Source organism: Stegodyphus dumicola, chromosome 10, assembly GCF_044657685.1.
Source record: "Stegodyphus dumicola isolate Sdum_Otavi_A_Nest chromosome 10, ASM4465768v1".
In the NCBI taxonomy this organism is placed as follows: Eukaryota; Metazoa; Arthropoda; class Arachnida; order Araneae; family Eresidae; genus Stegodyphus; species Stegodyphus dumicola.
Window position 1 is genome coordinate 172,030,212 of NC_140777.1, and position 26,122 is coordinate 172,056,333.

The following is a 26,122-nucleotide window of genomic DNA, read 5'->3' on the forward strand; positions in this document are numbered from 1 at the left end:
TATGTATTGTGTTGAAATTCTGTTGTTTTGAAAAAAAAAAAAAAAAAATTGAACACTTTAATTTATAAAAATATAAAGTTTATCTGGAGGGGGAAGAGGCTGTAATATTTTATTATTTAACAAATAACTACATTTATTATTGGAGTGGCAACGCCATTATTTGTATCGTGTAACCGTTGCTCAGCAGCGTAAGAAATTGTTTAAAATTGTGATTCTGAAAGTTTTACCAGCTAGTAGATGTATGAAAAATTTGTAGCTAAAAGATTGTATTCAAATTATCTATCTCCTATAAATTATCTATATTAAACTAAAAATAAAATTTATGTTTTACTAAGATCATTATCTGTTATTTTGTTAAATACTGCGAAATACGTTACACTACTAAGCTTAAATTTTGTACGTACGCTTATTTTGGATGACAAAAGAATGTGGCGAAGAAAGTTTATTAAAATTTGATTTTTATTTCATTTTAATTTAATGCTTAAATGATTTTTTCCCCATATCTTCGTTTGAGAAACAAACTAAAACTCTTGGAATTTCACTCTTTGCGCCAAAGGACAGAATGGCGGGGGGGGGATTTAAATAAAGTTTACATCTGATTTTTAATATAATTTCAGTTTTCTTTTTGTCAAAATCGCTGAATTTTTCTAACAATATGAAAAGCTTCCTGGTATGTGCCTGGAACTCTAAAGGCTTAGATATTTTTAGGCAGCGAACAAAATCATACCACGCTAAATTTTAATGTGGGGAGGGAATGTGTGTGTGTGTGATTATGGCAAAGCCTCGAGGGCTATCTGCCTAAGAGGAGGGATGCCTTCGTGGAGGACTTTATAAGGGAAACTAGCTCGTATACACGTTACACATGGGGAAAACCACGAAAACTTTCATGCAGCCAGCCCGTTCGCGGGATTCGAACCTCGGACCGAACTATCAGTGTTCAGCGATTGTACCGCTTGGCCGCTGGTGGGCGGGGAGGGAATGGTAAAAGCAGATATATACATGCTGAATGAGTATAGCGGTGACAAACTTTCAGGAGAGACAGAGTACGACTAGACAATGGGAAATGACATAGCAATGCAGGGTCGAAAACGCTTTCCTAGCGCGGTAGTGACGACACAAAACGCAAAAAAGGAAGAACGACACAAACAGTGAAACAAAACATGTTTTATTATGTTTAGTAAGCAGAAACATACAGATAAGAACAAAAACAAATAACGATCGTCATTACAGAAGGTGTTCGAAATTACGACCCCGGACCGTGATGCAGGCCTCACTTCTCTGGCGCACGGAAGATCGTATGGAAGATGCAAGATGCACGGTTCCTGCATCGCGGTCCAGATTGTAATTTCGAACACCTTTTTTGATGACGATCGTTGTCTATGTTGTTTATTCTTTGTTTTTGTTGCATTCCGAGTAATAAACCTGTTTCCTCACCCCGTTCGTGTCCTTTCTTTCTTGACTTTTGTGTCGCCACTACCGCGCCAGGAAAACGTTTCCGAACATGCATTCCTATGTGATTGGCCGTTGTCTAGCTGTACTCTATCTCTCCTGAAAGTTTGTCACCGCTGTACTGATACACTCTGTCTGCAAAAATGGCCTGATTAAGCTAATCATAAAGGTATGCGAAAATTCAGGTAACCGCAAATTTATAATACTGCACCGCAGCACCATATTCGTCGGCAAACACTTTGTGCAAAATATACAAGCAAGAGAAATGATGAAACTCGTAAAATCTACCGTAAATTTAAGGTGATCTAACAAATTAACCCTCAACCAGGGGCAATTTTGTAGTTTTAAAAAAGATACAAAAGCAAAAAGTCAGGATTTACACTATTATACATCTGTTAGGTAGCTTAGCTCTGGAAAGATTTAATCGTGATACCTTGAACCCACAGACGCGACACATGTAATGACCTTAGTTTTAAGAAGCAAGAAGTTTTGGTTTGGTTTATTTCATTATGGGAAGGCGCTAAAAGGCTATCTGCCTAGGGAAAGGGATGCCTTCGTGGAGAACTTACTAAGGGAAACTGGCTCGTATACGCGTTACAGGTGGGGAAATCGCCGGTGCAGCCCGCCCGTTTGCCAGGATTCGAATCCCGGGTCGAACTGCTAGTGTTCAGTTACTTTATCGCTCGACCACTGGTGGGCCTAGAAAGCAAGAAGAAAATAAACACCTGCTGCATTTATATGCCGCCTCAAAGCATTCAGGCAAAAGCTGATTTTGCTTGAAACTAAAAATACAAAAGTTGCTTTTACACAAAACTCAGATACAAATGAAATAACAAAATTTTCATTTCCAACAGAAGTTGCAAATGCAGTAATTTCAGATTTTAAAGATCACTTTTACCTATTTTGACGCAAATACAGCAGATAAAAAGTTATCTGGAAAACTCTTTAAATTTACTACAGAGTGCGGCAGCGTACATAGCGTAATTTGATTTGCGTAGTACAATGACGTACTGTATGAATTCGCGCCAGCTCGTGCCGCATTCGTATACTAATGAGCTGCCATTTCGAGTATGACAGTGATATGGATCGGTGGAGTGCACAGCATCGTGCCTTTGCTGTTGCAAATTATTCAAGAATAAATATTCTGTTATTGCTACCCAGCGTCTATTTCGGCAATATTTAAACTTGGGACGTCATGGGAAAGTTCCAGATGGACGGACCATTGCGACAGACATTTCCAGGTAATTTCTCATTTTGGTGACATTTCCTGGCCGTCTCACTCACCTGATCTTTAATGTGCAGGCGTTTTCCTTTGGGGCCACCTGAAACAAGAAGTTTTCCGAACACGTTGCCACCATTCCTGAGTTGAAGGATAGCATCAGAACTGCCGTCGGCAATGTCCCAGGGAATGAATACGTTACGCCGAGTTATGGCAACCTTCCAACGCCGCTTAGATGAATGTGTTGTGCAGAGGGGGCATCATCTGACAGGCATCATATTCAAAAGAAAAAAAAAAAAAAAAATCCACGCAATGGACAATGACTTACACATTAGTAAATGACATACCTTTAAATATTAATTGACATAAGAGGTAATAAATAAATTATAGTTACTGCCTTATGGTGTGTTTTTAATATCCTGCTATGAACGCTGCCGCACCCTGTACAAGTTTGGAAAGCGAACCATCTGATCTACAGGTGAAATTAGCTGAAAAGTATTTCTGGGAAAGCTGGGTGTGACAGAGAATATTTGCTACAATTTTATCAACATTTACGTCGTATTTCCTAGCTTTCCAAAATTTTCTCAAGGGCTAGTTTGTCTTTGGTATTACACACACACAAATACGAAAAAGAGTTTCTAGAAATAAAATACATGAAATCTAAGTATATTTCAAATTTATCCGATAAACTTTTGCAATCAATTTCGAATATACACTGCAAAATGCATTAATGATATTTTGAATCACATATCCCAGACGCATGCTTCTCTATAATACTAAAATAATAAGTCCTTTTTGAATTTTATTATATGTTAACATTAACTTCAATGTTTACAATCACTATGTAGCTATTTTAAAATAGATTTCAAATAATAATTTTTATTAATCCAGATAAACCTGAATGAGTTCTTTTTTCTTTTTTTTTTCCTCCCCACATATATAATCTTATAATATACATTGACCATTCCTTGTAATTCTCTTTGTGGTTTGTATGGTACTTATTAGCATATGTCTCTAGTTTTAAAAAGTTTGTCGACCTCTGGAAATTTAGGAAAACGAAACGATTCTGTATTTAGGTAGAATACACTGTATCAGAAATATATTGTATTAATTATAATAATGCTCAAAAGCTCATAGAAATTAAGAGTTGGTAATAAAGCAAATATATTTTAAATAGGCTATATAATGTTACAAAATAATATAAAAATGTATATTATTAAAGAATGAATTTATTGCATTTATATTCGCCAACTGTTTTAAGCAATACGATTAAAATTTAAAAGTAAAAGATCTTATGTCACGTTGAATGGTAAAACTGTGGAAGCTGATTATTTGTGAGGCAGCACAGAAGATAGAGATCTTATGTTCTGCGCAATGGCAACATTATGGATAATAAATGCATGTTAGCATAAAGAAATGTAACAGACCCAAAACTTCGGAGACTGTGCTAAAGACATTTTTAACGTAAAACTGAACCGCGAATATGGTTTAAACGGTTGAAGGATGAATATCAAGGATTAAGATATGTTATTCAAGAAATAAATACGAAGATTAATGTCGAACTTAAGAAGTTCCGACGTCAGTACTGTAATAACATTAACTTTGTTACATCTTTCTAGACAAAACGAAGCGCAAATCACACGTTAATGAATACCATAAAAAACACTACGTATTAATAATTGGAGAAAACAACATTCTACCTTGCGTTATGAACTGAAAGAATAAGCAAAATTTAATTTACTTCTGTAAATAGTCATCAGTTTGGATATACGCAAACTGCAGTCTATTTCTGAAATGCGATATAATTAATCAAACCCGCACCTACTAGCTGAAAACTTCGAACTATTGTAAACACACCGAACTTCAAAACAAAACACGTAAGACGACGGCGCCCGGATCGCGGAACTTTTCGCAGTGCTCCGGAAATTTACTCTCGTACACGCGGGATCGTCAAATTTCTATTACAGGCAGACGAGTCTCACAGATTAAAGCAAACCTACACAGTTGGCGAGAGTTTTGGCACGGTCCCCGGGAAATATCGATCTGACACGTTTTTGCTCGTCGAAGGTCAGTGGCAAACTGCCAGCCAGCCGGTACGGTTTTGACGAGCTATCTTTCGAAAGAGAAGCAAGGGATTCTAAAGATAACACTAATGCAACATGTTAGTAAAGGATGATGCAGAATTCACTGTACTAATCAAAGTGTGCTTAAGAGTTACGTATAAATCAACATTTTACAAGCGAACCTTTCCGATCAACACTAACTGCTACACCAGTTTAACATAAAAACGCAGAACGTCACACGTGGACTGCAAAACATAATTTTTGCATGACAGAATAAAACGACATTCTAGTTACTATTTAGTAAAAGTGCATGGCACTCCTCGCTTTATTTAGATTTTAAGTTATATCAAATGCACCAATCTACCGAAATTATCACAGTTCGCGCATTTCCTAAAACACTGTATTGCATCATATTTGGCAACTGTTCAGTTTAAGCCTCAGTAAGAAGCTCGGACCCCCATCCAAAGGAGAAATTTGCAAAGGTAACTGTCATAAAGATGACGTGTCTTCGATATTATACGCATCGAAATTTGATTCACGTTTATTTGAAGGATTGGCGTTCATGAAAAACATCCATTTTGCTTGTGAAGAAGTGAGTTTGGACTACGAGGGGGGGAGGCGCAGCAATTTAATTTGTTAGTGGCAAAATTGTGAATATAAGAACAAATAGTACCAGCCAAATCCAAAGGATGCTGGCAGTTCATTCTAGGCCCCTTTCCTATTCCCGACAACTGAACGAAACAGCCTCCCCCCCTTCCATTTAAAATAAATGTTAGGAAGCCTTTTTGGTAATTTAACTACCTGGTTAACATTTTTCCTCTTGCAAATTTAATTATTCAACACTTCTCAACATATAGCAGCAGCTAATCTCGATGCATTTTATTAGATAATATAATCCGTAATTGTAATACTCATAAAAAATACTTTTCCAGCTGTTTTTGAACTGCTCTGATAACATTATCTCTACTCTAGTAGTTTCTCAAAAACAAGCTTTAAATTCTGTGAAAAGCCAGAACGATAACTGGGTGCTAAATCGAGATAACAGGGTGGATTTAATCTTGGTCGTGAGTATTAGGAACATTTTACAATGCAATCTGGGGAGAAGAAAAAAAAAAAAAAAAAAAAAAAAAAAAGGATTGTAGGGTACCTCACTTTGTAAATGCTATGTTATCGTTGACGTGAAGAATTCTAAGAACTAGTTAGCGAATAATCGCTTAAGTTCATGTGACAAGAAACAACAAGATGGGAGGGTAACTAACCCTTTATTATTTCAATAAGAGTTAACAGAACTCCGTCTTGGAATATACAATAAAAGCCGACACTTGTTCTTGAACTTAAGAGACTAAGATATAAACTAAAACTAATTTTAAACTAAAAAGAGCTATAGCCGAAGCTATCAAGATTCTAACCGAGTTGGCCCCTTACCGTTTAATATCCTGCGAAGCTATTAAGTGCCTAAAGTACGGTCGGGCGAAATAATAGCTAGTAGCCAGGCGAAAAGAGTAGCCTAAAAAGGCGGACGCGTGCTATCTAGAAATCTGGTATCTCTCTCTCCCAGACCTTTGATACTTTAATACTTTGATACTTTTGATATGCCTGTTTCAGCAGGAATTATATCCCGCTATTACAGGCACCTCAAATAACCCCGGTTAGAGGAGACATAACATACAGTGCTTCGCAGGAATACCTTGATAAGGGACTGCAGGAAGATTGTGTAGATGTGGCCCAGGCCAGTGTAAAGGAAGAAGTCATACTTTGAAACTTCAGAAATTGGCTGGCAGAAGTTAGGAGTATTTATGGGGGATTCCGATAAATGTGGGTTGCATAGAGCCTTAAATTGATGTCAATTTCTAGGAGCTCGTACTTCAAATTGTCAGAATAATTTACCTCCGCATTGGTGATGGCTTTCTTGAAAAAATTATTATTTAATTTATTGATGAATAAAGCCAGATTTTGGAGTTTAAGGTCTCTGTGTAGCTGTTCATTGCGAACGAACCAGGGTGCTCCTGTGATTTTTCGTAAGTAGTTGTTTTGGAAAACCTGCAATTTATTTAATACAGAAAGGGGAACAGAGCACCATGCAGGGGAGGCATATGTAAGGATGGGTCTTAATATTGATGTGTAAATGTGCTTCTTGCGAGCAAGATCCAGTGGTGAAGAGGCGTCAAGAAAGTTTCGGAGCTTCCTAGAGACTCCTATGGCTTTCCCGATGGTCATGGAAATGTGAGGACCCCATGTAAGCGAGCCGTTAAAACGAACTCCCAAGTATGTAGCCTCTCTGACTTTGGGCACCGTTTCATTAAAGAGGGTCAGATCTGCATCAGTGTTTTTTCTTCTATGCCGTCCTATCAGTAATAATTTAGATTTTGTGGCATTAATGGACGTCCTCCATTTGCGACACCATTCCTCTATCTCGTGTGTGTGGTTTTGTATTCTGATCATGGCATGTCGTGGATTAAGTGAACTAGAAAGAATGGCGGTGTCGTCCGCGTAGCAGGCGGTGATGCAGTTTGTATTTTCAATCATAGGGAAATCCTTAACATATATAAGATAGAGAATAGGCCCAAGGATGCTTCCCTGGGGGACGCCGGCTTTAATTAATGTGTTTTCAGAATAAACATCGCCCTGCCTGACATAGAAAGATCGATCACTTAGAAAGGAGTGAAGAATCAAAATCGTTTCCCTGGGAAGATCAAGGGAAGCAAGCTTGTAGATAAGTCCGTTATGCCAGACGCGGTCAAAGGCTTTTGCCACGTCCAGCATAAGGAAAGCAGTTGTCCTCCCAGAGCGAGGAACTTCGCGGTTTAAATACCGCTCCTCCTCATTAAGCATTCAGACGTGATTCTAAAACTACGTTCTGGCCGGAAGTCGTAAGTTGAAGTTAAATATTTGATAGGAAAGAAGTTTAACTCAAAATTAAAACTGTTAATAAAATTAAAATAACCTTACAAGATTACCAGCAGCAGTGACGAAAAATGCTGAATAACTAAATTTTCAGATGAAAAAGAGTAAATCGGGCTTTTTGGCTTCCCAATGAAACTACTAGCCTCCTCTAAGCCATCCTTTTCCTAAACAAAGAGTCCTGCCGTATTTTGCCTCACCGAAATTAAATTCATCAAATGCTTAAAGATACGCACACTTGATGTACACGAATAACAAAGGTAATGAAGCAGATGACAGTGCTATAAAGTCTCTTCAAGCAGAAACTTGTAATCAAAAGAGGCATCTAAGATGCGGAAAACAGAATAGGATAAGACGAATTTAGCTTCACTTTCAAAAACTATGATGATAATGAACAACTTCTAAGTTAATTTACAATAAATAACGTTTTGGGTATGAAGAGTATGAAATCATCAAAATTTAAAAAGGCATCTTGAATTCAAGCAAACTAGTAATCCACCAATAAAACAAAGAATATTTCGAATGACTTAAAAATCTTCGAATACAGAAAGGCAATATTTTGAAACATTTGTAACTGTTAGTGAAGTATATTAACTCGTGTCATACGAGTCTTTTTTTTTTTTTTTAAATTGCGGGCACTACCATTTTTAGACTTTGGCCACTATTAAGGACAGAAGCGGTGGTCATTTTATTATGGAGGCACCTAATAGGCGACCACTGTCACTTCGTATGAAGAGACAGACAAACATCCATGCCTTGTCAGAGATTCGAACCCTGGACTTTCGGTACGGCAGTCAGAGTCAAGCTGCGTTCACACTGGTCCGTTGGAGCGAAATGCAGCAACGCGGAGAAAACGCTTCTCGCGTACGTCAGTTCACACCAGGCCGGAAACTGTCATTTTAAAAGTTTTCACATGCGTACACTAGATAGATCTTCATATTCTTTGTATGATATTTAGACTTTTTACGATTACGTTTTATAATTAAAATGGATTTAATTTCTGCTAAATTAAAACTTATTTTACTTTTTGCTTTATGTAAGAGAAGCAGAATTAATATGTGAGAGATGATTGCAGAAATGAGATGCAAATAATTTAACTGAAGACCTGCACTTGAACACATCATAATTTTCTTTTACTTACTTTCGTATGACACCTCATCAATTCGATGAATTTCTAGCCATCTTTGAACCATTTATCCAAAAGCAGAACACTAATTTTTGTCAGAATATCGCAGAAAAGAATCGTTTGAACGATAGGAATAAGATACCCCAGAAAAGGATCGTTGTATATATCTAATTTACCTTATTTATGAATTTTATTGAATGATAATTAAAAATTCGTAATTGCATGATTCTATTTTAGAGAGTGAATTTTTCATAATTGGGTGCTATATATCGTAAAATTTTTTGCATGATGCACATACTTTCCTTATTTGGTTTAAATAATGCAATAAAAAGTATATTTTGTTTAAATATATGTAGGATTTATAACATTACTAAATCAAATATCACACTTAAAATAAGCATTTATTTTAAAGTTTATTATTTATTTTTTAAGTTAATAAAGAACAGAAATTTAAAAAAAAAAAGTTTTATTTTCTGCCATATGTACATATTTTTTACTTAAATATAACAGTAATTACTTCAGTCAGTCATTCATACGCTGAAAGGCTACTGAATCAGGGATAGACATGGCTATGCAAATCTTATAGCGCTGCCCGGCATCTGTGCTCACGTGAGCAAGTTGCGGTAAACGCACATACAGCTAGTACTATGGTTGTTAATTAGTCGTTTCAATTGTCAGTATGAGTAAAACTTCTGATTTAGACAGTTTCAATCTCGGACAGACAATCTCAGGCCATTCAGTTTCCAGAATCCGAAGCGGGCTAGGATTTTCAAGGTCGACAGTGTCAAGAGTATACCGAGAATACACGGATGGTGGGAAAAAGAACTAGCCATCGGGCAAATTGCAAAGGACAATTAACCTACAAAAAGCGTGGTGTGAGATGGCTCAGCCGTATACTACATAGTCGATGAAGCCAAACATTACTCAAATTACCACCTAGCTGAATCAGGGCGACAGTCGTACAGTCAGTAAAAGGATCGTGCAATGTTCGCTTCAACATATGGACTTCGGAAACCGTAGATCCACGAGAGTACCTTTGCTGAATGCATGCCATCGAGCTGCACTTCTTGCCTGGACAAGAGAATAGACTCTAGTGGACTTGAAATGAATAGCAAGCGTGATGAGTCTAGATTGCGACTAATTAATACCGATGGGAGGCTGAGAATATGGCGTCAAACTCATGAGGCCATGAACCCTGTATGGCAGATTAGAACTGTACAAGGCCATGGTGGCTTAATCATGGTCTGGGATGTTTTCTCTTGGCAGTGTTTGGGATCTTTGGTACTTGCACACACCTCCCTCAATAATATGATTCGGTACGTAGAGTTGCTGGATGATCATCTCCATCCATTTATGTTGGCCTGTCATTCACACGGAAATGGAGTATCCCAGTAAGATAACTGCACCTTTTACAGGTCCTAGTTGGATGAGCATTCTTCTAACTTCTCTGTCATAAACTGGCTACTTAAAAGCCCTGACATAAATTCTACTGAGCATCTTTTGGACGTTTCGGAGAAAAGTTTGAAACCTTATCACACAACACTAGCCACTCTTCCTAAATTACTAACATCTCCATCCGATGTTTGGCAAGCCATTCCCGTAAATGCTTCCAGAAACTTATTGAATCTATGCTTCGTCGTTTGGCAGACATTATAAAAGCCAGAGAAGGCCCAACTCATTATTGATTAGCTATCCCTAATTCAGTGGCACTTCAGTGTGTATTAATAAAGAGCCACTATCTAAAGGTTTATTTTATATAGTCACTTTTATCTAAAACTCATTGAAGTAATTGCATTTTATATAATATTTTTTTTCCTGCGTTAAAAATTTAATCCCACAATTAGCAAATTTGCTAATGCTCATGCAAAAGTTCTTTAAATTAATGCAAAATTATCATCAAGATTAAACCTATGGTTAAGTTTATGTATAAGTTGTCCGAAAAGCGGTCATGCATGCTCAGAAAAACAAACATGAAGCCATTAAAATGCCTAGAAGTATTCCATAAAATGAGTTGCACACTAGCGAGCTTCTTTTCAGCATAAATAATAGTTTACTTAATTTTTTTAAACAAATGGTTTACTCGTTACCACTGGTTTAAAATTCAGAACTCACTATTTTTTTTTTTTTTAACTACGTAAAACAGTTACTTTATACTAATACCAGAATCGCTTTTGCTAGTCTCGAGTAAGCCGAAATAAAATCAGATCATCTTATGAATTGAGCCAAAGGATCTTTGTCAAAAGAAGGATAATGCACACAATGCTGAGCGAAAGTTACGTTTACAGTCAATGAAAATTAAATGCAAGCTTCTTGTGTCCCTCCCCCCCAAAAAAGTCACGGTATATTAAAAAAATTGGCATATTCGTACCATCATCAAAGGTAGGAAAAAGCAAGGCTCGAACCTGCAATACAAGTCCCTAGTATCAGCTGAATGTTCCTAGTGAGCGTGTTAACTACGCGCTAATGTGTCTTGAGGGAAAATATGGTTTTCACACTTCATTTTCAGGAAACTGAAGAAGCATCTGGCTACTTTGAAAATAGAGATAAATTTTTCGGTAAATACCAAATTTTGTATTGTATTGGTATTTTTACTAGCTGTATTTGTATTGGACGCTGGTGACGCTTGAATCCAAAGTCTTTAAATTCAGAAGCCAACGTTTTATCCACTAGGCAACAAGAGCAACCTTAAATTGGTGTAGATAGATTTTAAGAAAAATTAAAAATCCGAGATTTCGAAATCTATCACTATTTTCTCATAACAATCTATTGCTTTAGATTATTCTGTAAAAATTATCAAACATATATCATTAATGGTTGATTATTAAGGTTTATTACTGCTAATAAATTTGAGAATTTTCCTTTATATAATTTATAAAGCTTTTCTATTAGCATATGAATTTTTTATTATTATCTGAAATTTTTATTAAGATTAGTCCCTTTTTTTACCTCAAGAAGAATTTTTGAAAGTGCATTCATTTAAACACCGTGGCATAAACTGGACGTTTGAAACGAGATGCCTGAAACTGACGCGTCAAGCGGCGAAAAGCTGAAGTTAAGTCAACTCACGTGGTCTCCGGTCATCCGGAAAATACCGCCTCTGAGCTCGCTTCTGATTGGTCAACCGACTTTCCGACCGAAAGCGTGATCGCGTTGGTGTCATGGACCTTATAAGAAATAGACTAACCCAAATGGGTTTTCTCCCTCGTCTGAGGCGTTCCCGGCTGTCACCTTGATCACATCCGAAGGAGAAGGGACGACTTGCAGAAATTTAACAGTGGTTGCCTATTGCAGCGTGTATAATTGTCAAGAAAAAGCTGGTTGTAGTGCCTCATTTCACAATTCAGAATTTCTCCATAATTTTATTTTTGAAATTGAGATTGATTTTTACAAATTTAGCATATTTATCAAGCATAATTAACGTTCCAAATAATTATAAAGCTATTGCATGCTTTCAGGGCTGGATATTTTTCTAGCTTTTCCTATGCTGTAAGAAAATTTGTAACTACTTCTTTTAGAAAATAATATTTTAAATCTGACTAATAGACAATTTCAAACAAGCAATTTTTATGCCTTTTATTGGTGTAAATAAGTTAAAAATACTAAAATATTTAAAAACGAATTTTTGAAAGTTTTGTTTAAAATTCTAAATTGTGTTGCTTTTTTAAAATTATTGATGAATATTATAGCACAATTTCTATAAAGAAATTTTATTTCAATTATATTTCATAATATATCATAGTGATAAACACTTTTGACACCTTAATAATTTTTATACATTTAATTCTAATATTAAAAATGTATTTAACCGTAATTATTAATTTTGCTTGTATTTTATACTGATTATTTTTTATATTATTTTTAGTTTTGCATAAGATTTTTTTTATTTACTGTTAATTTAATTTATTAGCCCAAAGTCGCGGTAGCCTAGAAAAACTGTTAGTTTCGAAGCGGCATTTTGCGCTCCCCCGTTCATTACACTCAAAAACTTTTATGCTTCGAATTTTATAAATTACTGAAATAAATATTCAACTTTAATGTTAATAAGTTAATGATGATATAATCAAATAAATGATTGTTTTGTAATGTTATTATAATTTTGAAAATCACTGCCTGAAAATGGTCATTTTTAAAAAAAGTTATCAGATTTTTTTTAATTTTACCATTTATTTCAAAGCATCACATACTTTCAATCTTATTTAATTTTACGGTATTTGTACGCAAAATTAAGTTCATAAATTTTGTGCCTAGAGTTTTTACCGTTTTACCAGAGAAAAGATGTTTGTACAAGAATTACGCGTGAAAAAAATGCGCGAAATGCAGTAAAAAGTGCTTTAATGAGGCATATTAAATCCTATTTGGAAAAAACTGTGGCTTTCATAATCTCGTCATTATACAACGTACCACATTTAATAATTAAAAAGAGTTATGTGATACAAACGCCATAGGTTTCAGTGTTAAAGTAAACCAGATCGTCCCTACTCTTTCTTGCCGAAAATGTCGATGACGTGCGCCCCGCCCACTGGGTTAGTCTACCTCTTCTCATGGACCTTATAAGAGATAGACTAACAAAGTGGGCGGGGCGCACGTCACCGACATGTCGGCAAGAAAGAGTAGGGACGATCTGGTTTACTTTAACACTGAAACCTATGGCGTTTGTACCACATAACTCTTTTTAATTATTATATGTGATACGTTGTATAGTGATGAGATTATGAAAGCAACAGTTTTTTCCAAATAAGATTTAATATATCTAATTAAAGCACTTTTTACTGCATTTCGCGCATTTTTTCATGCGTAATTCTTGTACAAACATCTTTACTTTGGTAAAACGGTAAAAACTCTAGACACAAAATTTATGAACTTAATTTTGCGTACAAATAACGTAAAATTAAATAAGATTGATAGTACGTGATGCTTTGAAATAAATAAGGTAAAATTAAACAAGATCTGATAACTTTTTTTTTTTTTTTTTAAATTTAATGACCATTTTCAGGCAGTGATTTTTAAAACTATTATAACATTACAAGACAATCATTTATTTGATTATATCATCATTGACTTATTAACATTAAAGTGAAATATTTATTTTAGTAATTTATAAAATTCAGAGCATAAAATTTGAGTGTAATGAAGGGGGGGGGAAAAAAGGTAAAATAAAATCTAGAAGTACTCAGATTTTATATTACGCCCAAAAGGAACTTTTTTTTAACGTTTTGTGTGTTATCTATATTTACTGAATATCATGTTCTTCGCCCGTAAACCACATACATTTGAAAACAGCATATTTTTAGAATTTCCGCACTGGAGATAAAACTGTTATTTTCCGTACAGTGCTCTCTCTGAACTCATTGAGTTTGTTAATCAAAAATTCGTTAAAGTTTTACAAAATATGAAATAGATTAAAACAAATTCGAAATTCAGCCGTCCATATGCCCATGTTCGGGTGGAGGATTACATTATTCAAAACTGATGGCTCTAGATACTGTCGATTTTGTCAGAGTGCGAGAAACATACATGTATTCATGCAGATTCTTCATTATTTAATTTCTTTAAATATAATACAGGGCGATAATATTTGGTAACAACAGTTTGCAAGGAGACAAGGCACGGACATTTATAGTAAAACAGCGCAAAATGCCGCTTCGAAACTAACAGCCTTTCTAGGCTACCGCCCCTTTAGGCTAATAAATTAAATTAACAGTAACTAAAAAAAATCTTATGCAGAACTAAAAATAAATTAAAAAAATAATCACTATAAAATACAAGCAAAATTAATTATTATGGTTAAATACAATTTTAATATTAGAATTAAATGTATAAAAATTATTAAGGAGTCAAAAGTGTTTATCACTATGATGTATTATGAAATATAATTGAAATAAAATTCCTTTATAGAAAATGTGCTATAATATTCATCTATATTTTTAAAAAAGCAGCACAATCTAGAATTTTAAACAAAACTTTCAAAAATTTGTTTTTAAATATGCTAGTATTTTTTACTTGAACACCAATGAAAAGCAGAAAAATTGCAAGAGAAAATTGCTTGTTTGAAATTTTCTCTTAGTTCAGATTTAAAATATTTTCTAAAAGAAGTATTACAAATTTCCTTACAGCGTAGGAAAAGCTAAAAACATATCCAGCCCTGAAAGCATACAATAGCTTTATAATTATTTGGAACGTTAATTATGCTTGATAAATATGCTAAATTTTTAAAAATCAATCTCAATTTCAAAAATAAAAATATAGAAAAATTTTAATTTGTGAAATGAGGCGCTACAACCAGCTTTTTCTTGACAATTATACATGCTGCAATAGGCAACCACTGTTAATTTCTGCAAGTCGTCCCTAGGCCTTCGGATGTGATCAAGGTGACAGCTGGGAATGCCTCAGATGAGGGAGAAAACCCATTTAGGTTAGTCTATTTCTTATAATGTCCATGTGTGAACTGAGCTTCACTTAACTTTCTCGACTGGGCGACGATTATCTGAAAGGAAAGAGCCATGCATCACCGGAGAAGATCTTGTATTACCTGCTGTTATTTAAATGGTTGAAATACTCCATAGAAGCAAACATAGAGATGAAATTCCCAAAATTTGTTTGTCAACAGTTTGGTTTATCTGATTACAGCATAGCACTCAAGGGCTATCTGTCTACGGAAAGGGATGCTTTCATGGATGGCCTTTCTAAGAGAAACAGGCTCGTATATAAGTTACACGTGGGAAAACTACGAAAGCGCCCATCAGCCAGCCCGTTCGCAGGATCTGAATCTCCAACCAAACTATGAGTGTTCAGTGACTACTTGCAAATTTATTGCAAGGAAAAATTTCCAATGTGGAGGTTATATAAATTACCCTGCTTAGGTTATAATCGCAAACTTAGGACTTGAATTGTGAACCCCCCCCCCCCCCGAAGATGTTAGAACATTCGAGCTCACAGTAAAGTTTGAAAGTAGGTGGGTATCAGAAACGTCAGTATATGGATAGTTGAGTGGATGTTTACATAGACTTATAGTGCAAGGAAAAGCAATGTTTGACAACCGTAAAAGTTTTGAGACTAGAAAAGAAAGTTTTGCTCACGAACGGCAATCACCAAGATAAATCTCAAAAGAGAAAATGAGGGAAAGACAGAAAAAATTTATACTAATAAGAGGTACTGAAATACAGAGAGCACAGTCATCACAGATGGAGAAAAATCTCTCTCGGATTCACTTGAATATGGTGACAATAAAAATTTTAGCTCTCCTAGTCAGCCGAATAACATTGAATAATGTACAAGCGGATGCATTGATGGATACTGGGCAGAAAAGTAGTATCTTGGCTGAAAAACATTTTTACAAGAACTTTAAATGGTACAGAATATTTGGTGTTGAAGAAACAAAAGTTATTGCCACCCAAGTCAAACACTGTTCATGCATAGGAAAGATCACATTAGATATGCAGGTGAGAAATGAAAACCAGAAGGTGGATTTCTTTGTGATGAAAAACTTGCAGGCACAGATAATACTGGGAATGGATTTTTTAAAAGCAGTGGGGGGAGGGGCGAAAATAAATCTTCAGGAAGCCAAGGTACAGCTAGATATGAATAAGTTGGAAGGAAAAAAGCCACAGCCCTCGGCCTTGAACTTGGAAAAAAGTGAAGTCGGAAGAAAAGCTAAAGCTGGAACAGTTGGTAGGAGAATTTTCCAGTTTTTTTGATGAGGTCCTAGGCACTCAAATGCAAGCAGTAAGCCATAGCATTGACACAGGAAATAGCCCCCCCCCCCGCCGAGCAAAGCTCCATCATTATGACAAAATTAAAGAAAATAAATTGCTGAAAAAAAAATAATAATAATCTCCCACCGACGGATTTCTAAGCATGGCATTTTGCAATTCATTTTAGAAAGTTAAACAGTATAAGCAAACACCTAGTTTATCCAATGTCAATAATTAAAGAAATTATTTCCAAAACTAAATCCACAAAGTACATGATAATGCTAGATCTCACATCCAAATATGCATATGATATGTATAAAAACCAGAGGATGTGCCCAAAATAGTGTTTATTACTAAATCAGGCACCTATGCTTTCCTGAAAATACCATTTGGCTTATGCAGAGCACCCACCACATTTTAGAGAGTGATGGATACTTTTATAAGATCAGTCCTTAAATATTTATTTATTTAGACGATATCATCGTTACTAGTGAGACTATAGATGAACCTATTTAAAATTTACACGAAGTGTTTTCCCTTCTATAAGAAGCAGAGTTAAAAATAAAGTCAGCCAAATGCAAATTTACGGGCAAAGAACACCATTACTTAAGTTACAAAATACATCAAAAGGGTATAGATACAAAAATTCAAAAATTATCGCAATAAAAACTACCCACCATCTAACACAGCTAAGAAATTTTGGAGTTTGTGTTCCTATTATAGGACTTTTATCAAAGATTCTGTCCACATAGCAGAAAAATTGTTAAACTTAAAAAATCTTAAAAATCTTTGAACAATCTTATAAATCTTTAAAAAATAATTAAGCTTAAAAATTCTAACGTGGTCACCACAAAGCAAACACATTGTTCGAAAGATTAGAAATGGCATTAATCCCTGTGCCAGTATTAAAGCTCCCTGATGCAAACAGAAAACTAGAAATATCTGTACGGCTTATTAAATTATATACATTTTTTCTTGCATTTCATTTAAGATATATTTCTCATTCAATTAATTCAGTTCTCACTTCGTGTCAAGGCAAAAATACGTAAAAACTCAAAACATCTTTATTAAAAATTGTAAAATACAGAGAAACATAAAACACCAAAGACAGTTAAAACAGTAAAAAAAAAAAAAAAAAAAAAAAAAAAAAAAAAAAAAAAAAAAAAATTAATAATAATAATAATAATAATAATAATAATAAAAAAATCTGAAATTTTTCAGATTTTAAATTACGTCCAAAGGGGCGTTTTTTTAACGTTTTGAGTGTTACCTTTTTTTATTAAATATCATGTTCTTTGCACTTAAACCATAAAATTCAGTTCAAGAGCAATATCGCAAAATAATGTTAAATTAAGCATATCTTTAGAATTTCCGATATACACAGTCTCGCGAGCTGGAGATAAAAGTATTTTTTTTTTCTATATAACGTTGCCATTTCTCGCTTTTAAAGCATTGAGTTTGTAAATAAAAAATTCGTTAAAGTTTTACAAAATATAAAATCTATAATAAAACAAATTCCAAATTTGGGATTTCAGATGCCCATATTCGCAGTAGGATTTCGTTATTCAAAATTCGATGGCTCTATGTACCATTGTTTTATCACAATGCGAGAAATAGACAATCATTTATGCAGATTTTTCATTATTTAATTTCTTCAAATATAATGCAGGACTCTAACATTTTGTGGCAACAGTTTGAAAAGTGAACCGACGTTTATGAGTCCGACGCAAAATGCCAAAACGAAAGCAATAGTCCTTCGGGACTGAAATCCCTTTGGACTAATAATAATAAATTACAATTAAAATTAGAGTTTCTACACAAAAACACGCAATTCGGCCAGTGGGCAGGAAGCAGATTTTTTCCCGCTCACAACACTGAAAGTTTACGTTTACTCTCATTTGGCAAAAAGACACTAAAGGTGCAAAGACTTACTGAATTCACTTTTCTATTAAACAGTTTCAAATATAAAGAAATGACTGCTTAGTAACATTTGAACTTTTAAAGTGTTGATCATTTTACAACTATTGCATGCAAATTAAGGCATAAAAACCTTAACCGGAATATAAAAACAACATAATGCAATGACTGTTAAAGCAGAAAATGCATAATTTACCAACATATAAGAATAAAACAACCGAGCTCACCGAGCCGAGCAACAAAGTGAATATATATATATTATATATATTCACTTTGTTGCTATATATATATATATATATATATATATATTATATATAGCAGTCCTATGTACAAAATTTCAATGTTCTGAGGCTATTCACTTCTGAGTTATGCGAGTTGGGCTGAAATTGTATACAAGCTTGCACAGCATTCAGGACATTTGACTGACTAGCGTAACACGCTAATCCGGGCAATCGTAAAAATGACGAAGTATGTAATTTTTTAAGACAGTATAGGCGAATAATTATTGATGATACATCTAATGACGATCAACTACCAGAGTCCTGGCTTTGGAAAGAAATAAGAAATAGTCCAACAATCTGGGACTTTTAACGATGACTTCTGGCATAAGAGAGGAAACCTGATGTCAATTAGGAACAGTAGAGGAGACTTTGATATATTTAATGTAATATTTGATGACATATTTTGGAACAATATTGTAACCGAAACGAATCAGTATGCAGATCAAGTACGAGAAAATCCACATAGAACACGAGTGTAAAAGTGTAAAGTTCTGTTACATGTACCAGAATGCTTTGAAATATATCATACCATTACAGATTACTAATTTTGTATTTTGGGGTTTTCTATAAATAAACAATTTATAATACTTGCGTCTACCACAATTATTGCATCAGACTGTAATTGCGTATCACTTCTTGCCCGATCACCACACGCGGGCTATGTGCCCGTGAAAGTTAGGTTTGGCCCGACCATCTTACGTGGGCTATGCCCGTCATTTTAGATTAAGGGGTTAAGGACTGTATACATGCATATAATGTATTACACACATATATACACATATTTCTGAATCTGGTCCCGAAAACAAAAAGTATCATAAACCCTTTCCTTACACAAAATATTTTGGTTAGAGTAGATTGAAGGGTGCCTCTTGTATTATCACGTTGTTATTTTGCTTAACGCAAAGTTGTTGCTTCATTTATCACCAGGTTGTTGTTTCATTTATGGTAACCTGAGTACTTGAATGTTATATAAACCCTATTTTGATGTAATCAGTTGCGTGGTTGCAGTAAATTCTGAATGATGGGAAAGATTTGAAAGGGTTTGTGGTATGTGTTGGTTTGGAATACATTGTTTTGTGGTTTAGACGGTAGAATGGCTGATTGTGGTAAGATTAATTTTAAGTTTCTGTACTATTTGGAATGAAAGAGGAAAAGAGCATTAATTGGTGAGTAAATGAAGGTTTACTTAGTAGCCATTATAAGTGTCCTGTTTGTAGGAAGAAAACGTGTATGGTTGAACGTCAGAGGATATCGGCACTACGGAGAATACATTTTACTCTTATTTTTTTTTTTAAATTTATGTGGCAATGTCGATATGCGGATTCTAGTTCAGATAATTTTATGAAGTTTTTCGATGCTGTTAAGGAATTTTGTGTGCCACAGACTGAAGACATAGAAATTTCTAAATAAGGCAAGTGGGTATTTGCTTTGTGTAGTGCTTTAATAAGATGAATTTCCTTTTTTATGTTATTTTATTGTTTGATTTAAAATGCAGTTTATTGAGATTATGTATTTTTTGTTTGGCTCTACTGTAGAATTGGGTGCTCCTTTGACTTTTTAAGTGAAAATTGATTATGGGTACATGGGCGAAGTCAAGGGAGTGCGCGATGGCAAGTTTGTTCAATTCTCTGATTTTTTTTAGCCAAAATAACAAGTCAAAGAATGCACAAACTTAGTATCCATGTACCGCCAAAAATCGCTAACTTTCGCCAAGGGAACACCCGTAAATATATTTTTACCAATACTTTAAGTACTGTTTTGTTATCAAGACCAGATTCAGAAATGTAAGTATGTATGTATGGATGGATGGATGGATGTGTTCATATATGCATGAAAAGTAAGTACAAATGTGTGTGTGTATATACAGTGGATGGACAAAAATATGGAAACACCTTGTGAAATGCATGTTTGAAAAGAAAGATTGATTTTAATGAAATATGTAGGTGGCGCTGGCGTTTTTGACTACTGACGTCACCTATACAACTTCGTAAATGTGCTAAACAGTTCAGTTGTTGTCAGAGTACTGTTATGTGAGGTTGTCATTGCATTATGTCAGAGTTAACAGACTTCGAACGTGGGCAAATTGTTGGAGCACATATGGTAGGTGCTTCTGTAAGCAAGGTAGCCGAGGTGTTGAGTGTTTCAAGAGGTATCGAAGATTTATTCCGCATATTTGAAAAGCGGAAAAACATCATCTGCTAAATCACAGCGTGGACGAAAGTGTGTCCTGAGTGATCGTGACAGACGATCCTTAAGGGCAATTGTGACGAAAAATAAGAAGACCACAGCTGCAAAAGTTACTGCTGAAATGAATGTTGTGTTACCGAACCCTGTGAGTACCATAACAATTAGAAGGGAGCTTCATAAACAGGGAATTGCTGGCCGTGCTGCAATTGAGAAGCCACTCATCAGTGATGCTAATGCCCATAACAGGAAAAGGTGGTGTTTAAGTCATAAAGCCTGGACTATAGAGCAGTGGAAGCGAGTAATATGGTCTGACGAGTCTTCTTTCACATTGTTTCCCACTTCTGGCCGAGTTTACGTCTGGAGAATGCCATCTCAAGGCTATAATACAGACTGCTTGTTGCCAAGAGTGAAACATGGCGGGGGTTCTGTTATGGTTTGGGCAGCCATATCGTGGTTCTCTGCTAGCCCCATGATAACTGTGTCAGGGCACATGACTGCTAAGACTTATGTGAACATTTTGGCCGATCAAGTTCATCCCATAGTACAAGCTTTGTTCCCCGATGGTGATGGTGTCTTCCAAGAGGACAAAGCCCCTGTTCATACAGCTCACATTGTCCAGGACTGGTTTTCTGAGCACGAGGATGAGTTGTCCCATCTCCCCTGGCCACCACAGTCACCAGACCTGAATATTATCGAACCTTTGTGGTCTACATTGGAACGGAAAGTGCGTTCTCGTTATCCACCGCCAACATCGTTATCTGAACTTGCCACCGTTTTTCAGGAAGAATGGTATAATATTCCCTTGGCAAACATACAGGAACTGTATTTATCCATTCCGAGAAGACTGCAAGCTGTTTTGGATGCCAACGGGTTTCCTACACCATATTAAGCAAAGAAACATGTTTTTTTAAAGGTGTTTCCATATTTTTGTCCAACCCCTGTACATACATTCATACATTTCTGAATTCAGTCCTAATAACAGAATACCATATTTTCCCATTTGTATATTCATTTTACATCCTTACCATAGATCAGCAGTTTCTAAACCATAAGTTGAAAAAACTAGGGGGGGGGAGAGCATATGAGGCAGAAAAATATAATAATTAAGAATTGCTAAAAGTTAGTACTTATTAAATGATTCACAGTCTAATATGCATGACAAAATTAAAAAAAAAACCTTTTCATGGTAATAAAAAAGGCTAATGGTGGTGCTATGTATCAGGGTTTTAGAAGAAAAAGAAGAATCATTAATAGCAAAAATAAGGTAACAAAGTTCTGTGAATTTTTTAAAATGCTGAAGAAACCATCTGAAGATATCCAGCAGCACTGATTTATTAATTTTGCATACTACTACAACTAGCAAATTGCACCTTTTGGACTCAAAATTATCAAATCATTTAAATATCAGCCGATTTGGTTGATTTACTTGATTATGTAAAAGCACACTAGGGCTATTTTCCTAAGAGGAGGAATCCTTTCATGAAGGACTTTCAAAGGGAAACTGGCTCGTATACGTGTTATACATTGGGAAAAGCATGAGAAGCCCATGCAGCCGGTCTGTTTGCCTGGAATCAAACCCAAGTTAGAAATACCAGTATTCGGTGTTTTTACTGCTCAGTTGCTGATGGGCTCATTTAAATTTCAGAATCAAATCACAGATAGCCCTTAAAATTTCAGTACATGAATTTATTTAGAGAAACTGAATGAGTAGAAAAGTGCATGGACTGTTGATCAGAACATAACAAAACATTCCATGAAATGACTTATAATTGTAGGTTGGCTAAAATTGAAGATACTACAGTAAAATTCCAATAATTCTCACACTTTGAGACCAAGAGTTACATAGAAGTCATGTCTTTCTGCATTTTGTTTATGCATTTTCCTTTTTAATTTTTACATTAAATTTGGTTTGATAGCATATAAATAACTAACAATATCATACTTTAGGAATTACTTAATTAGGATTTAATAAATACAAAAATATTTTATACTTTTTTAATATATTTTTGTGTAAAGAGTATGTCAGTAAGAGCAAACTTACACAGAGAAAAAGCTGTAAACGGTATGGAATTTTTTTTAGGAAGCAAAGAACTCTATAACAACACATTAAAAATATTTTAATGCTCTTGATTGATAGAAAAAACAGATAAATAAATAAGTACATTAATTATAACAGTATAACAGTATAAGTAACATCAGCAAAACAGTGTTCCCTAAATTGAATTCCCATGCTAAATCTACCATTATATTCTGCACACGTGATGACAGATTAGTAACATCACTAACAACTTAGAAAAATGATAGAATCAAAATTTTAGATTCATTAAAAGAAAACACGTTTAAAAAAAAAAACATTATTATCATGTTTTTTTATTTTCAGCACTAGAAAAAATTTCTGCAAGTGCTATTTTTAAGAATGTATCTCTATTTGCTAATGATGTAGCCAAGTTTGCATTTATTCTATGGAATGTAGGCAATTCTGCATTTGAAAAGCTAAGGATAAATAAATTCTTTACACATCCTAGCTATACAAACTCAAACAATGGACACAAAAGACAACGGAATGTACACTAAAAAATAATGATTTATGTAAAATAAAAAAATCCACCCGTGCTTAACTCTCGAATGTTCTACTGTCCGGCTGATTCCTCTCCGAGAATCGTTCCCTGTACATCCTTTGAGTAGCTAATTCACCTCCTTGTGCAACCCCATACATGAAATGTATGTTGGTAAGTTCCATATTGGTGTAACGATGCACGATGCTCAAGATCTGTGCAGAAAATGAAGAATCTAGCTAGCCGCATTCATCCGCTAGCCATGCTAGTTTTTATACGCCGAACTCATGAGTGCTCTCTACTAGCTCAATGCGGCATTATTGCACACACATTCCTATAAGAAATCTTTTTTAGGTCCTCTCTACTTGCCTTTACATTTTGACATATAGTTTTGAAACACACAGCATATCATTGTAGAAAACATTTTCAGAATAACTCGAAATTTGATTAATTTTTTGGACATCCTCTTATAATTTCTAAGAATCAACATGTATTGTTTAATACTTTACATTGCTCACATGCACTTACTTGTAAATTCTATCTTTAGTCAAATAATTACATAATGCTATAAGGTATTTTCTCCCTCCTTTCTGCATGCCTTCGTGGTGTAACGCGGAAGCACACTCGGCGCATATTCGAGAGGTCCAGCGTCGAGTCCTGGCGAGAGCATTGCTCATTTTTCATGTCTCTTGCTTCATAAACCTAATGACTGTACAAAACAACACATTCGTATTTGATTCGCTTTGTATAAAAACTAGGTCAGTGCTACGAAATCTACTTGTTGGGATTTGTTCCATCGATCATTAAGAATTGACACGAATAATGCTTTATAACTGAAAATATTCTACCATAAATGGGTAAAATTTTAAAACATGAAATATGACTAAAATATTTTCAGCTAAGTTTTGAATCCTGACTTACCAGTTGACGTTATTAGTGATGCAATGTATATTATCATTAAAGCATATAATTCAATTATTTCATAGAATAACTAGGTATTTCATTAATTAATTAGTTAAGTCGATTAAAGTGTATAATAGATTAATAAGTCACCCAACTGGAATAGTGGTTAGTGAAGCTGACTGCCATATCAAAGAGCCTACGTTCGAATCCCGGAGAAGGCATGGATCACAGTAAATGTATAGTGTCTGTGCAGCATGGGAGCACTCTAAATTTGCAGCGAACCAAAAGACCTCTTGAGAGGTTAGTTGCAGAGGGGAAGCGGTGGGAGACCCTCGGACCTGTCCTGCCCCTCAGAATGCCCTCCTTCAAAATTTAGGGTGGAAATGAGCAAAGTCGTACTGTCAACAAAAGAGTGCGCAAGGCCTTCTCCAACGACAGGTGCAATCTCGCACTCCATGCCACAATGAATTTCATGGGATTGCTCTAATGTTACCATCAGACAAGGGAGATAAGTCATGACAAAAACAACAACAATGGATTAATAATTTCACACTTTACTAATTGTTCTATAAAATAACTAGTTATTCTGTAGATTAACTAAAGATAGATTGTTAAAGTAAAAAATAAACAATTTGGCTTTAAAACAAATCCTTTGTTTTATAAAACAACTGATGATAAATCACTATTCTCTCAAAAAATACATTTCATATTATGGATAGATTAACTGATAAATAATAAAATAAAACAGAATACATAAAAAGAAAATTTGAAAGATTTCAGATTTTAAATTACGTCCGAACGAGCATTTTTTAAACATTTTGTGTGTTACCTTTATTTATTAAATATCATGCTCTTCGCACTTAAACCATAAAATTCAATTCAACAGAAACATCACAAAATAATTTTAAAATGAGCATAACTTTAGAATTTACGATACACAGTCACGCACGCAGGAGACAAATTCTCCCCCGTAGAGTGTTGCTATTTCTCGCTTTGAAGTTGTTAAGTTTGTCAATCAAAATTTCTTCAGTGTCTGACAAAATATGAAATAGATAATAAAACAAATTCCAGATTCCAAATTAGAGCTTTCAGATGCCCATATTAGGTGGAAGATTATGTTATTCAAAATTTGATAGCTCTAGGTATTGTTGTTTTATCACAATGCGAGGAACATACACACATTTATGCAGATTCTTCATTGTTTAATTTCATTAAATATAATACAGAACGATAATATTTGGTGGCAACAGTTTGAAATGTGAAACGAACATTCAGAGTGATTCGACGGAAAATCGCAAAACGAAAACAATAGTTGCTCAGGGACAAAGCCCCTTTGAACTAATAATAAATATTGTTACTATATTAATTAAACAGCAATAAAAAAAAATAACAGACTATATACTGCACCAATGCTTATATTTATATTTTTACAACTTATAAAAATAATTAGGCTACTTCGTACTGCTTTCAATAAAGCAGAACTAGTTATATCACAGAATCCAATAATTTTATATACTTTAACTGATTCATTAAGGTAATACATGAAATATAGTGATTTTATGAAATGGCGAATTCCAGGCCTTTAATGGCAACATAAATAATTGAGCTGTGAACCAAACTGTTAGTTTTTAGTCAGGGACAAATGAAATCATTCAGTTATACAGACAGTAATCATTAATACGCTAGAGCAGAAAAATTGTCTCCTCATTGATTCTTTTCTTCCGGGTGACCTACCCTGAAACTGGATCTCTTTCCAGAACGGTGCGAAACAAAGTGTGGGAGAAGTGAGATCTTCCTAGAGGCATTTTGAAAAAAAAAAAAAAAAAAAAC

The 26,122-nt window shown here is 34.7% G+C and overlaps 1 protein-coding gene across 2 annotated transcripts in view; it reads right to left on the reverse strand.

Annotated features, from left to right (window-relative positions):
* Positions 1-26,122, reverse strand: part of disp (RND transporter family member dispatched) — a 116,334-nt gene that overhangs the window by 84,267 nt on the left and 5,945 nt on the right. The window contains exon 1 of one of the 2 annotated variants that reach the window (XM_085825877.1): positions 4,410-4,581. The exons of the other annotated variant lie outside the window; for it this stretch is intronic. The gene's annotated coding sequence lies outside the window, so the exon portion shown is untranslated. Of the gene's footprint in view, positions 1-4,409; positions 4,582-26,122 lie in introns of those variants that run through there. 2 annotated transcript variants of the gene reach the window in all.